The sequence below is a fragment of the Lithobates pipiens genome, unplaced genomic scaffold, assembly GCF_037356315.1.
Source record: "Lithobates pipiens isolate NorthernLeopardFrog02 unplaced genomic scaffold, aLitPip1_a1.2 Scaffold_23, whole genome shotgun sequence".
In the NCBI taxonomy this organism is placed as follows: Eukaryota; Metazoa; Chordata; class Amphibia; order Anura; family Ranidae; genus Lithobates; species Lithobates pipiens.
In genome coordinates this window covers 281,089,306-281,101,504 of record NW_027507785.1, presented here as the reverse complement: position 1 = coordinate 281,101,504, position 12,199 = coordinate 281,089,306, and the positions used below count along the sequence as shown (strand labels likewise).

Here is a 12,199-nt window from a genome sequence, read left to right as displayed (position 1 = left end):
TTATCTATTAAAACACTGTTGTTGATTACTACCCATGAGAGCATCCCCTTGTCTTTCCTATGTACCACCAACGGTAATTTCACCTATTTGAAGATACTGGGGAAACACTATTCCTATATGTACAGTGGTATTCTGGTGAAGCTGGACTGCTAAGGACGAGTGAACATCTGTTTATTTGCAGTGCCTGTATACTAGATTTTTGAGGTGAGAGGCTGGGGGAAACTGGGGGTGCACTGAATTGTGGCACTGAAATTGGGCACTGAAGTTGATCGGTGGACAGTCACGGATTTGGAGAACACTATATTTATTTTGCATGGACTGTGATACCTGCTCACTGTTTAATTGCATGGACTTTATTAGAGAAGCACCTTTTACTCATTATTTGTTAATTTTTCTACTGTTCATATAGGAGTATTTATTCAGCAATTTTTACACTTAGTATTTTGCTATTATTTTACGCATGACGTTTTGAAGATTTATGCACATTTATTATTTCATTGTTTACTATAGTATTTACGGTTTAACATTGTACACTTATCACTTTAGTGAGGTGGATTCACTATTGCACTATATGTGTTTTATTACTGTATTGTATTCGTTTTTGTAGGTAGCGCCGCATTTTTGTTCATTTTATATATTCTTTTGGTGTTGAGATCACTATTTTTTTGCTGGCGGCTTCCAACATATTTACACAATTTTTTAGGTTCACATATCTATATATTTTTTTCAGATATTTTTTTTACACATTTATTAATAGCCAGGTGGAGCGCATTAGTTTCGTGCATCTAATACAATACCCAATGGTTTTGGTAAAATATAAAAGATGATATGCCACGTAAATACATAACATGTTAAGCTTTAAAATTGCGTGTGCCTGTGGAATGGTAACAAAGTATGGTACACTAAGTTATCCCTAGGTGACTTTTTTATAGGCTACCAGTTTGGAGGTAAATAGGTCTGGCACTAGAATTATTGCTCTCACTCTGACGTTTGTGGTGATTACATGTATGGTGCGATCAGAGTTTATATATGCACGTGGGGGCACTTTAGAAAAAAAATTGTGTTTTATTTTATTACACGGTCTCTTTACTGGGTTTTGTGTGTGCATGTGTTTTTGTTTTTGTTTTCTTCCTTTTTTGCAATCGCAAAGGATGAGCAACATTCCTCGAGATACCATGGGTCAGGGCAGATCCTTTTTATGAAGAGATTTGGGATCCATCAGACCTCAAGAGCTCTCCTCTGTGAGATTGGTTAGTTTGACCGGCTGCTTTAGTTGCCGGTAATGACTTGTAAACAAACCCAAACCAGAAGTCTCTTCCGTTTTCTGATGTCACAGAGGCAAGGAAGGAATTTAGGTTCTCCCACTGCGCTCCACATTGGTCCTGGGCTTTTCAGTGGGACGGGAGAGTCCGGGAAAGCTTCCTTTTGATGCGTCACAATCTCAGACTCGGCCAATCAGAGGAAGCTTTGTATTAATTCACAGAATACAAAGCTGCCTATGAATGACTGAGCGCCACTAAGTGAACGCTACAGTGTTATGGGTGTGGGATGAGCAGTCTGTGTCTCAGAACGCAGCACTTCATCTGAAGGTACATACAGCGCTTCGAGCCAGTGCACCACTTACTGGTTCATAAATAATAGTTTGCTTGATCCAAATTAACTATTTAAAGTAACAGGAAATATTGAGATCAGCTTTAACACACGGACCACCCAAAAAGCAAGTACAAAGCCTTTTTTTTTTTTCCTCTAAAGTAAGTCATATTGCAATAGTGACAGGGTCACTTGTAAATCAAAAGTGGAACCTAGCAGTTTACATATTTCCGTATTTCTCAACTTTGTGTTTTGAAATAGCTTTTCTATACCTGTAATCAACACTCCAACCAGATTATAAAGCTTTTATAATCCTATCACCTTTTTTTCATGGTCACATTTAAGTGGTCAAACATCTCCTGTTCTGCTTAAGTTGTGTTCTGAAACTATATTAAATATTTTATGTCACCTGAACAGAAACCCCTTCAGGTACTTCTTAAATCCCATCGCTAAGAGAAAAAGTTCACTTCAGGCAGCTCTTAGCTCCCTCCCAATCTATTCCGGGCTTATTGTACAACCTGCTCTCTGAGCAATCAAGCAATGTGCAGGCAAACCAGAGGCTGATTTGTAAAGCTTTTAAAAGCTAAAGTTTAAGTTCCTGGCATAGACATTAAAGAGTCAAAGCCGCCACTCCTGGGATTAGGCAAAACCTTTATTCCTCTCTCGGCCCATTATATTTTTTAGCCTTTAGTGTTTGGCAGTAGAAGCTAGTTTAATATTACCGAAAACAATAGTATTATACCATACAAATAGGGTTCAGTCTCTGTACAACCATTCCATTCTGTCTTTGTGATCAGAACCTGTCACTTTGTTCCGTCTTCCTAAATATTGACGCTGTGCTCATGGGCATCAAAAATGTATGCTGCTCATGCCCACTGTGCTCCTTCTTGATACTGGGAGTATTCAGCAGTATGGTTCACCAGACACAAGAACCACCACTGTGCTTTTAATTAAAATTACTTTAGCTTTTGGCAGGCTCTAAAACAGTGGCAACTTATAAAGCAGGGTTTTATAAATTCTCTAAATTCTCTAGCTTACTGTCCTTCAGACTTTGGGGGGGCTGGACTGTGGCCATTGGGAGTAAAAAAAGTCCCAGCATCAGTGGGAGTAAACAACCCCCTTCATTAGTGTCTTTGGAATGAATTGTGCCCCATCATTGGTGTCTTGGGGGGGGGGGGATTGTGCCCCATCATTGGTGTCTCTGGGAGGAGTTGTGCCCCATCATTGGTGTCTCTGGGAGGAGTTGTGCCCCATCATTGGTGTCTTTGGGAGGAGTTGTGCCCCATCATTGGTGTCTTTGGGAGGATTTGCCCCCCATCATTGGTGTCTTTGGGAGGATTTGCCCCCCATCATTGGTGTCTTTGGGAGGAGTCGTGCCCCATTATTGGTGTCTTTGGGAGGAGTCGTGCCCCATTATTGGTGTCTTTGGGAGGAGTCGTGCCCCATTATTGGTGTCTTTGGGAGAAGTCGTGCCCCATTATTGGTGTCTTTGGGAGAAGTCGTGCCCCATTATTGGTGTCTTTGGGAGAAGTCGTGCCCCATTATTGGTGTCTTTGGGAGAAGTCGTGCCCCATTATTGGTGTCTTTGGGAGGAGTCGTGCCCCATTATTGGTGTCTTTGGGAGGAGTCGTGCCCCATTATTGGTGTCTTTGGGAGGAGTTGTGCCCCATCGTTGGTGTGTCTGGGAGGAGTTGTGCCCCATCGTTGGTGTGTCTGGGAGGAGTTGCGCCCCATCATTGGTGTCTCTGGGAGGAATTGCGCCCCATCATTGGTGTCTCTGGGAGGAGTTGCGCCCCATCATTGGTGCTTATATTGTCCTTCCATTTGTTGTCATCTGAGATATCGCTGTTGGAATTGCAGGAGAAGGGTGGTGGAAGGCAATACAAGTTTGTAATACAACTGCCAATATTTCGAAAGTCAAACCTGCCTTTTGACGAAAGATATATTCTCCATATCAGTCATATACTTTGCAAGGATGCCGACTAATCCCATTGTAGAGTTTTACCTGCAGCTGCTCTGTTAGAAACTCAAGTTTTGCATTCCAATTAGTCACTTCCTTTACCCTAAATGGGAGGGTCTGTCTGATGATTTCACAATGAGAGGTGTGGGCCAATCACATGAGCAGGAAATGACACTTCTAGGGTGTTTGTACATTTCGGATGTAATACCTTCAGTGCTGTATTTTTAGGAAGCAACAAAACAAGATTTTTTTTTTTTCTCCATCAGTAATTTTTGGATATATCAGAGCGCTACAGATTGAAATGAAAAGGTAAGTTTGAAACCCATTTAATTACAGAAAGTCTTGTAGCCCAGCACTGTGACATGCAGTTTATAGCGTGCTAACAGTGCCATGTATTGGTAAAGGAAATACAGTAGGCCAGCTTCACCCAAATTAAGGCGTTAAGCTGGAGTCGAGCTTTAAATTGGTATTAATGGTTTGACTTAAAAAAAAAAAAGAGGGAGTCTTGGGACAGCCGAGGCTCTTGTGCACATTTCTGGATCTAGAGGAAGCTCAGGTGAGTATTGGGGGGCTGTGGGGGGAGCAAGACTCACTTTTAAAATTCATTTTTTACCTTCATGTAATGTAGGGGCAAGCTTACTTGTATATTTTTTTTCTGCTTTTGATACCTATGAGAAGCCTATGAATGGAATACGTGATGTGCAGCCATGCACCTAAATGAACAAATAGTAGAAAATGGAAGTAATGGTATTTCACAGAGCTGTCTCTTACCACCTTATCTGGGGTCCTCCGCTGGTGTTCCTGGCTCCTCCTCTTCTGTGTCTGCCCACATAGCAGTTTTCTATGTAGGCAGGCCGACACGAGGAGGAGCGATAAATGCCAGCACTTGTGGGGGTATGCTCCTGAGCCGGGCTGTGTGCATCCATGGACACACACACAATGCAGCTAGGCCTTTACCTGCTCCCTCCTCACATGATTTGATTGACTGCAGCAGGAGCCAATGGCTCCCTCTGCTGCCCATTGTGTCCTAGGAGAAGAGGAAGAAGAGAGCACTGCTGCAGATGGGGCACAGTGCTAGATCGAGAGAGGACTTGGGTAAGTGTTTAGTGGGGGTTGCAATATACAGCTACTGGGGTAATTGCATCTAATCCAGGGATGGAATTACGGTAAAAAATGTCTCGACTTCAGAATCACTTTCAACTTACTGAGGCCTGGAACAAAGGAACGATGGGATCATCACACATGGCAACAAGTTTCATTTCTCAGACCTCTTTTCTGATAAAATAAAGCCAAATACGTGTTTGCGTTTGGGAAAAGATGGCTTTATTTTTTAAATTATCGGCATTGTTTATGTGTGTGTGTGTGTGTGTGTGTGTGTGTATTTTATTTTTTTTCTCTATTGGGAGCAGCGTTGATGTATACTGTATGTTAGCGTGTATGGGCACATGTGATGTCAGTGCTGGAGTTAATTGGCTGTATTAGCACAGCTCTCTTCCTTCCAAGAACTGGCACAGCAGCAGCCCAGAGCGTCTCCCCCTCCCTTTTGTGAAGTACGTGGCATAAACAGCCCCTCTTCTACCCTGTAGAGATGACACAAGGATGAGGCTGCTGTCTTCTGCCCTGCAGGACAGAGGGACATACAGGGACAGAAGGTTGGTGACAGAAGATAAGGGTACATGCTGGAGGAAGGTTGTGTTTAGGGAGTTAATCTTTCAGTGACTGATTATCAACGGTGACCAGAACATGGAAATGGAAACTTCTTTTTTTAATTTTTTTTTTTAATAGTGTAACTGTTCTAAAGTAAGCTAACAAAAATGAATCCACCTATGGAACTTTGAGGGCCTGTAGAGGGGTGTTTTGTGTGCTTACCTGGTACCTTCTTGTTACTCTCTGACATCAGGTATGGATAAAGCCTATTCAACTGATAGATGCATTTCTGCTACTTCTAGTGCTTGTAATATAATGACAACCACACACAATACATTTTGTACAATCACCTTTAGATCTGTCAACTATGTAATGCAAAGTCCTGCCTGATTTGATAGTGTATGGATTGTTTAGATTTATCCTTGTATTACATTAGATAACATTATATACTGCATTTCTGCTTTTTCTTTTCTTATTTTGTGCTTGTGTACGTTATAAATAATTTTATTATTATACATGTATTATTGCTGTATATTACTATAATTATTATTAGAGTTTTATACAATAAGAGCTGTGCAAGCTGTCAGCACTGTACGGATCCTGTGTGATAATCGTGTAATGATGTGTAAAGAAACTTCAATTGCACAACCTGAGTGTGTTAATTCAATTGCACAATTGAAGTTTCTTTACACTTATGCACAAGCCGAATATTTAGGTTTAGTTGCAGCACCTTGTTTTTGTTTTTTTAGTAACAAAGCTATCACCCACTTTTATCATTGTTTATATGTAGATGTCACTTAATAATACATAGTAAAAGGGTATATGTACACTTTTTATAGAGTAGTGTGGATATTTTTCCTTTAAACAATCGTGTAATGATGACCATACACTATATAAAATCTGATTATACAATCCCCTTTAGATCTCTCATAAACTATCTAGTGCAAAGGTCTGCCTGATATGATACAAATTGAATGGATTTGTCCTCCTATTACATGGTTTTGGAAAGTCTAGGTGATTGTATAGTGTATGTTCAGTTTTAAAGTGATACTAAAAACACAATGTTGAATTTACATTATCCTTTTTATTTTATTTATTATCAATCTACATGTAGTATCCCATTGTGTGTAGCTGGTTAGTGGGCATGGAGGAGGAGGGAGGGGTGGGCACTGTCATTTATCACTGAATTTATAGCAAGATGGACTGTTTATTCTATGCACGAAGGTAAAAACCTTCTGTGTGGAGCATCCCCCCCCCCCCCAATACTTGTCTGAGCCCCCCCCCACCCCCTCAATCCAGCACTCTGCACAAGAGCAATAGCTCTCCTGGGTCTCTTCGGCCTTGGCTAAGAGAGCAGTGGGAGCTATTGGCTCTTGCTACTGTCAATCACAGCCAGTAGACCAATGAGGAGAGAGCAGGGTTGAGCTGTGCTCCGTGTGTGAATGGACACACAGAGCAGCAGCTCAGAAGCGAGCCTGCTCGGTTGCCCACATAGCAAGCTCCTTGCTATGGAGGCACTTGGCAGGAGGGAGAGGCCATGAGTGCCAGTGGGGGGGGGGGGGGGGTACAAAATTGAAGGATAAGGGCTGCAAAATGAAGTGTGCAAAAACCACTGCACTGAGCAGTTAAGTATGACTTGTTCATGATGATTTATTTTTTTAAATAACAAAGTCATATGCTGAAATCCTGTGCCATACAGGATGTGGCATTTATTGCAGTTATAATCACAGATCTTTATAGATTTATAAAGATATAATTTTATGGCTATGTTCACACTGATCCAACACGAAGGTCATATGACTTCTGATCCGACTTCGCCCTACGACTTCGCCCTACGACTACGACTTCCATGCAACTTCAGTGAACAGGATCCGACTTTAATCCGACCATACCAGGCCCTTTGAGTTTGGCATGGATCTTGAGGGGAACTCCAAACAAAAAAAAGTTTTGCCCCCCCCCCAGGTCATACCAGGCCAGGCCACATGCCCTAAACATGGGGTGTGCTTTGGGGCAGGGGGGCTCTGTACCACCCACCCCAAAGCACCTCATCCCCATGTTGTTGGAGACAAAGGCCTCTTCCCAACAACCCTTGCAGGCAGGAGGGTTATTGGAATCTAACAAGGGGGGCCCCCAGATCCCGACACCCCCCCCCCCCCTTCATGTGAGTGAGTATCCATTCACCAAAAAAGTGTAGTTTTACAATAAAGAGGCGGTTTTGGAGAAGTCCTTTGTTAAAGATGAAGACTGTCCCCCATTGTTGAGGGTCTGGTATGGCGTTTGGGGGGAACCCCATGGCGTTTAAAAAAATTGGCATAGGGTTCCCTCTCGATCCTCAGAGCACAAGTGGCATCAGTTAAGATGGATGCAACTTACACTCAAATCAATGGGCTGAAATCGTGGCCAAGTCAGACCAGTTAAGACGGGTCTCATAGGGAACCATTGATTTTGACATGTCGTGAGACTTGTGCTCTTGAATATGGAGCGCATGTTAGACCAGTGTGAACCGGCCTTTAAAACCAAGCTCCCGCCTCCCCACTAGTGTAGTTTTAATTGGATGTTGTTGTCTTTTAAGATCTTTAACAGAGTAAAGGAGATGTGCTATTTCTCCATCATTGACAGTTATGACATGCTATGGAGGAGTGGCTATACATTTTTTTTCTTTTTTTCTGTTCTGCCCTATGGGTGCACTGTTATAGGTATAGGGAGATCATAAACCGTGTTCATAGAGAATTTTTGTTTTTTGAATATTGCATTGGCTTTATGTGGTGAGTCTAGAAGCTGATATTGCTTGGGGACTAGTGAAAGGAAAACTGCAGATTTGTTGCCCTCTGATAAGTCTGGGTGTTATAGGAAAATAATTTGCTAGTTTGCGTAAAAGACTGACACTCCTGAATGGATTGGAGTTCCCTAGGTAAAGAACTATGAGAGTTCACATCCATTTATAAGCTCTTAAGGGTGTAACAGAAATAGTCATCCCTTGGTGCAGTTGGTTTTTCTGGATTTAGAGCCTAGTAATATGTATGTATAAAAACATTGCTGCTAGGGAAGGGATGTACTCTTATGCCCCCGGAGTGTGTGGTTACACCCTGTCTGAGGTTGCTGTACAAACCCTTTATACAAAGCAAAGCACCGATTATCCTTTCTGTGGTCTATTTACAGGACTCGTGTCTGTATGTCTCAGGCTCTGATTGTTCCTTTTGCTGTGGAGCATAGGGAATAAGTGTCCACTCATTGATAGAGAAAAGATTGTCATGGGTCCTGACATCCAAGCAAAGTGTTTTCCGGGGGGTAGATGTGGCACCGTATTTGTCAACGAGACATCAGTGTTTCTGTTGCCAACATTAAAGGATAAGTTCACTTTTTTTTTTTTTTTTTCTAAAATTCCATCTCGCCTATGTACCAATACAGCATTCATGTACTTTTTTTGCAAATGTATCAAAGCTTTCCATAAAATTTACAGACCCTTACCTTACTGTCCTCCCTCCATGTTTCCAAACATATCTATTGCTTCTGTCTTCCTTCCTTAAAGACTATAGGTCATGACACAGGAAGGAGTTGACCATCTGACCTCATTAGCATACACCCTGCATCCTCTGCCCTCCTACCCACCCACTCCCAGCTGCATTTTTTTAAATGAAATACAATCAATCAGTGATCACCCTGCTCGCTAAATGCATAATATACAATTCGATTGCATAGTGGCCATCTTTATACAAGCACATAAGAGGGAGTGGACAGAAACACTCAGCTGTCAAACCCTGTTCACATCTCTACATAAAGGGAACTCTCATTCCCCCGTGCGTTTTTTTTTTTTTAATACATTATTTTTGGGGGGGAGGGGGGGATTGGGTAGGCTGGTATTTTTGGAGCATTTTCACTCATCTCGCATAGGGCAGCCTATCCACCTGAATGGGCTGCCCTACACTTGCACTCGCACCAAAGAAGCAAGAAGCTTCAGAACATTTTTTTTTTTTTTTTTTAAAAGAGTGGAACTTGATGCATTTTTTATTTACTTCGACTTTTGGTGCCGCGCATTTATGAAATGCAAGAAAGCGCACAGATGTGAATGGAGCCTCATTGTTCTTATTAACGCACCAGTTTCACTTTCAGGCCCCATTCACATCTAGCATAGTGGGAGCGAACGCTTTGTGGCTCGTTTTTCTTGTGACACGCATAGGGCAGCCTGTTTTTTGCAAAAAAATGCATTTTGTGGGTTGTGTGTGTGTGTTTGTTTTTTTTTTTTTGTTTTTTTTTACTGTGCGTTTTGCAGCATTTGCCACTAGTTTATTCACATGGCATAATGTGTGTTTGGTGTGCCATTAACAATTGCACTGAAAGCAACTAGGTGTATAAAGGTGGCCATACACTATACAAGATTGTACAATCTCCTTTAGATTTACCAGATTTATATAATAGTAGGAAACGCCTATCTAGCCAATCGCTCTATATCCAATCAGACAGGCCCTTGCACTACATAATGGATAGCAGAGCTAAAGGAGATTGTACAATCAGATTGTATATTGTATGGCCTTTATACACCTAAAATTACTAGTTGCGCTTTTAGTGCCATTAATTGTTAGCGGCACACCAAACATAGAAGCAAACGCACATTTTGCCATGTGATAAAAGGAGAACTCCAGGTTTTTACACAATTCACATAGCTTGTTTGGGCCAAACTGGCCCAAACAAACTGTCTCTCACTAACCTATGAGGCTGCTGGATGTGTTATAAACTGTAATTAGCTGTGGCTCCATATAGCATACCGCACTGTGTGTTCTGTGTGCGGGCGGAGACTTCCTGTCTCATACCGGGAGCACAGCAGAGTCTACAGCAGCAGCACTCAGCCATTCTGAGGGAGTGATGTATTCTGTCAATAAATACAAAGTGTCAGACGTGTGACATCAGCCCACCTCTCTGACTCAGCCATTTAGAGGAAGCTTTGTAATCATCGATGGAATACATCGCTCCCTCTGAATTGCTGAGCGCCCCTGCTGTAGAGTCTCCTGTGTTCCGGGTATGAGACAGGACGTGTCTGCTCCGACCCGGAAAACACAAAGTGCAGTATGTAGCCAAAGCTACTTGGTTTATACTGCACATCCAGCAGCCTCACTGGCCCCAACACAATTGTGTAAATTGTGTGCAAACCTGGAGTTGTTCTTTAAACCAAAAAATAATATACCTATGCTTAAAGTGGAACTTCATCCAAAAAGGTTAGTTCCACTTGTTAACATGTCTCACTTTTGGCACTTTTTGGGCGGGAGTGGGTTTCTGGTTTTGACGGATACCCGCTCCCACTTTCAGTCAGATTGCCGTGACGATCTGAGCAGTTATTTGGACCCCCCCCCCCTTCTCCCCCTGTAGCTTTCTGGGACACATCACAGCTCCAGGAAGATTACTGGACCATTCAAAAAATGCAGCGCGACTCGTACATAGGCAGTAGAAAACTGGTTTTCCTTACCTGAGATGCCAACACCTGGATCCTTGGATAGGTAAGTCTCCTATTATTTAAAGTCAGCAGCTACAGTATTTGTAGCTGCTGACTTTTTTTTGGGGGGGGGGGGCGACCTGGAGTTCCTCCTTTTTAAAGTAGAATTCCAGGATAAAACTATCTAATCCTTAAACTGTTCTCTCCCCTCTTCTAAAGCTTATAATAACTACCCTGTAGAAGAAAGGGGCATATATTTGCCTATTCTCGGGCTGCTCCAGTCTGGTCATAAGCTGCTCTAGGGGAGAGGAGGGAGCGCTGACAAATGATGGCCCATAGTGAGCCTATGGGTAATGTCACCGCTCAGGCATTCTAGCCATTGCCAGTGCATGCTCTCCTCTCCACTGTAGGTTGTGCCACCTGGAACAGGGTAGATTACGTGATCAGACCAGAGTGGCCTGAAAATAGGTAAGTATATGCATTTTCCTCCATCAGCACTTATGTCAAACACAAGGCCTGTGGGCCGAATCTGGTCCTCTAGGCCTTGTCATTTGGCCCTTGCATCCAGTTTTGCAGCTGGAACGTGGTGGAACTCCATCCCCTCACCTCCGTCTCTCACCCTCCGCTCCTACTCCTCGCTGTTCCTTGTAAACACAGAAGCCTTCAGTGTTTACAAGGGACAGCTTAAATCTCAGTGGCTCTCAAAATGAATGGATCCCTGCATGCACTCATGGTGGGGACAGATCTCCAGAATGTGAGAGCGAGCATGATCTCCGTGCAAGGTGAGGCAGAGCTGCCTGCACAGGGAGGTACTAGAGCCAGGCAAGGTAGGAAAGAGATGTGAGGAAGCTTTGGAGGGAGGGTTGAAGTTGCACACTGTGCATAACACACCCCTAAACCCTGCACTCAGCACACCCCTGAACTCTGTACGTAACACACTCCTGAACCCTGCATTCTATGCACAGCACACCCCTGAACTGAACTCTACACATGTACATAGTGCACTCCTAAACTTTTTACTCTGTACACAGTGCAATCCTGAACTGAACTCTACACTCAGTAAAAAGTTTTGGAGTGCACTGCGTAGAGTGTAGCGTTCCATTTAGGAGTGCACTGTGTACAGAGTAAAAAGTTTAGGTGTACACTCCTTAACTGAACTCTACATTCTGTACGTAGTGCACTCCTAAACTTTTTACTCTGTACACAGAGCACTCCTGAACTCTGCATTCTGTACTTACTGTAGCATAATCCTGAGCTCTGCACCCTATGTGTAATGCACTATTAAACCTTGCATTCTGTACATAGTGCACTCCAGATTAAGGAGGCACCGAATGGGTTTTTTGGTGCCGAAACCGATACCGAAAATGAAAAATACACTAGGCCAAAAACCAAAACCGATAGCGAAACAGCACCAATACCGAAAATGACTGTTTTTAAAAAATATTTTTATACAGGAGGTGGTCAGAGACTGGGGACATGGTTCAGGAGGTGGTCAGAGACTGGGGACATGGTTCAGGAGGTGGTCAGAGACTGGGGACATGGTACAGGAGGTGGTCAGAGACTGGCGACATGGTACA

General features: G+C 42.9%; 1 protein-coding gene across 6 annotated transcripts in view; it reads left to right on the top strand.

Moving 5' to 3' along the window:
* The window catches only part of OSBPL9 (oxysterol binding protein like 9), a 220,780-nt gene that overhangs the window by 118,367 nt on the left and 90,214 nt on the right, over positions 1–12,199 (top strand). The window contains exon 1 of one of the 6 annotated variants that reach the window (XM_077450246.1): positions 5,184–5,202. The exons of 4 other annotated variants lie outside the window; for them this stretch is intronic. The gene's annotated coding sequence lies outside the window, so the exon portion shown is untranslated. Of the gene's footprint in view, positions 1–5,183; positions 5,203–5,432; positions 5,451–12,199 lie in introns of those variants that run through there. One more of the 6 variants, XM_077450245.1, reaches the window with a different exon arrangement.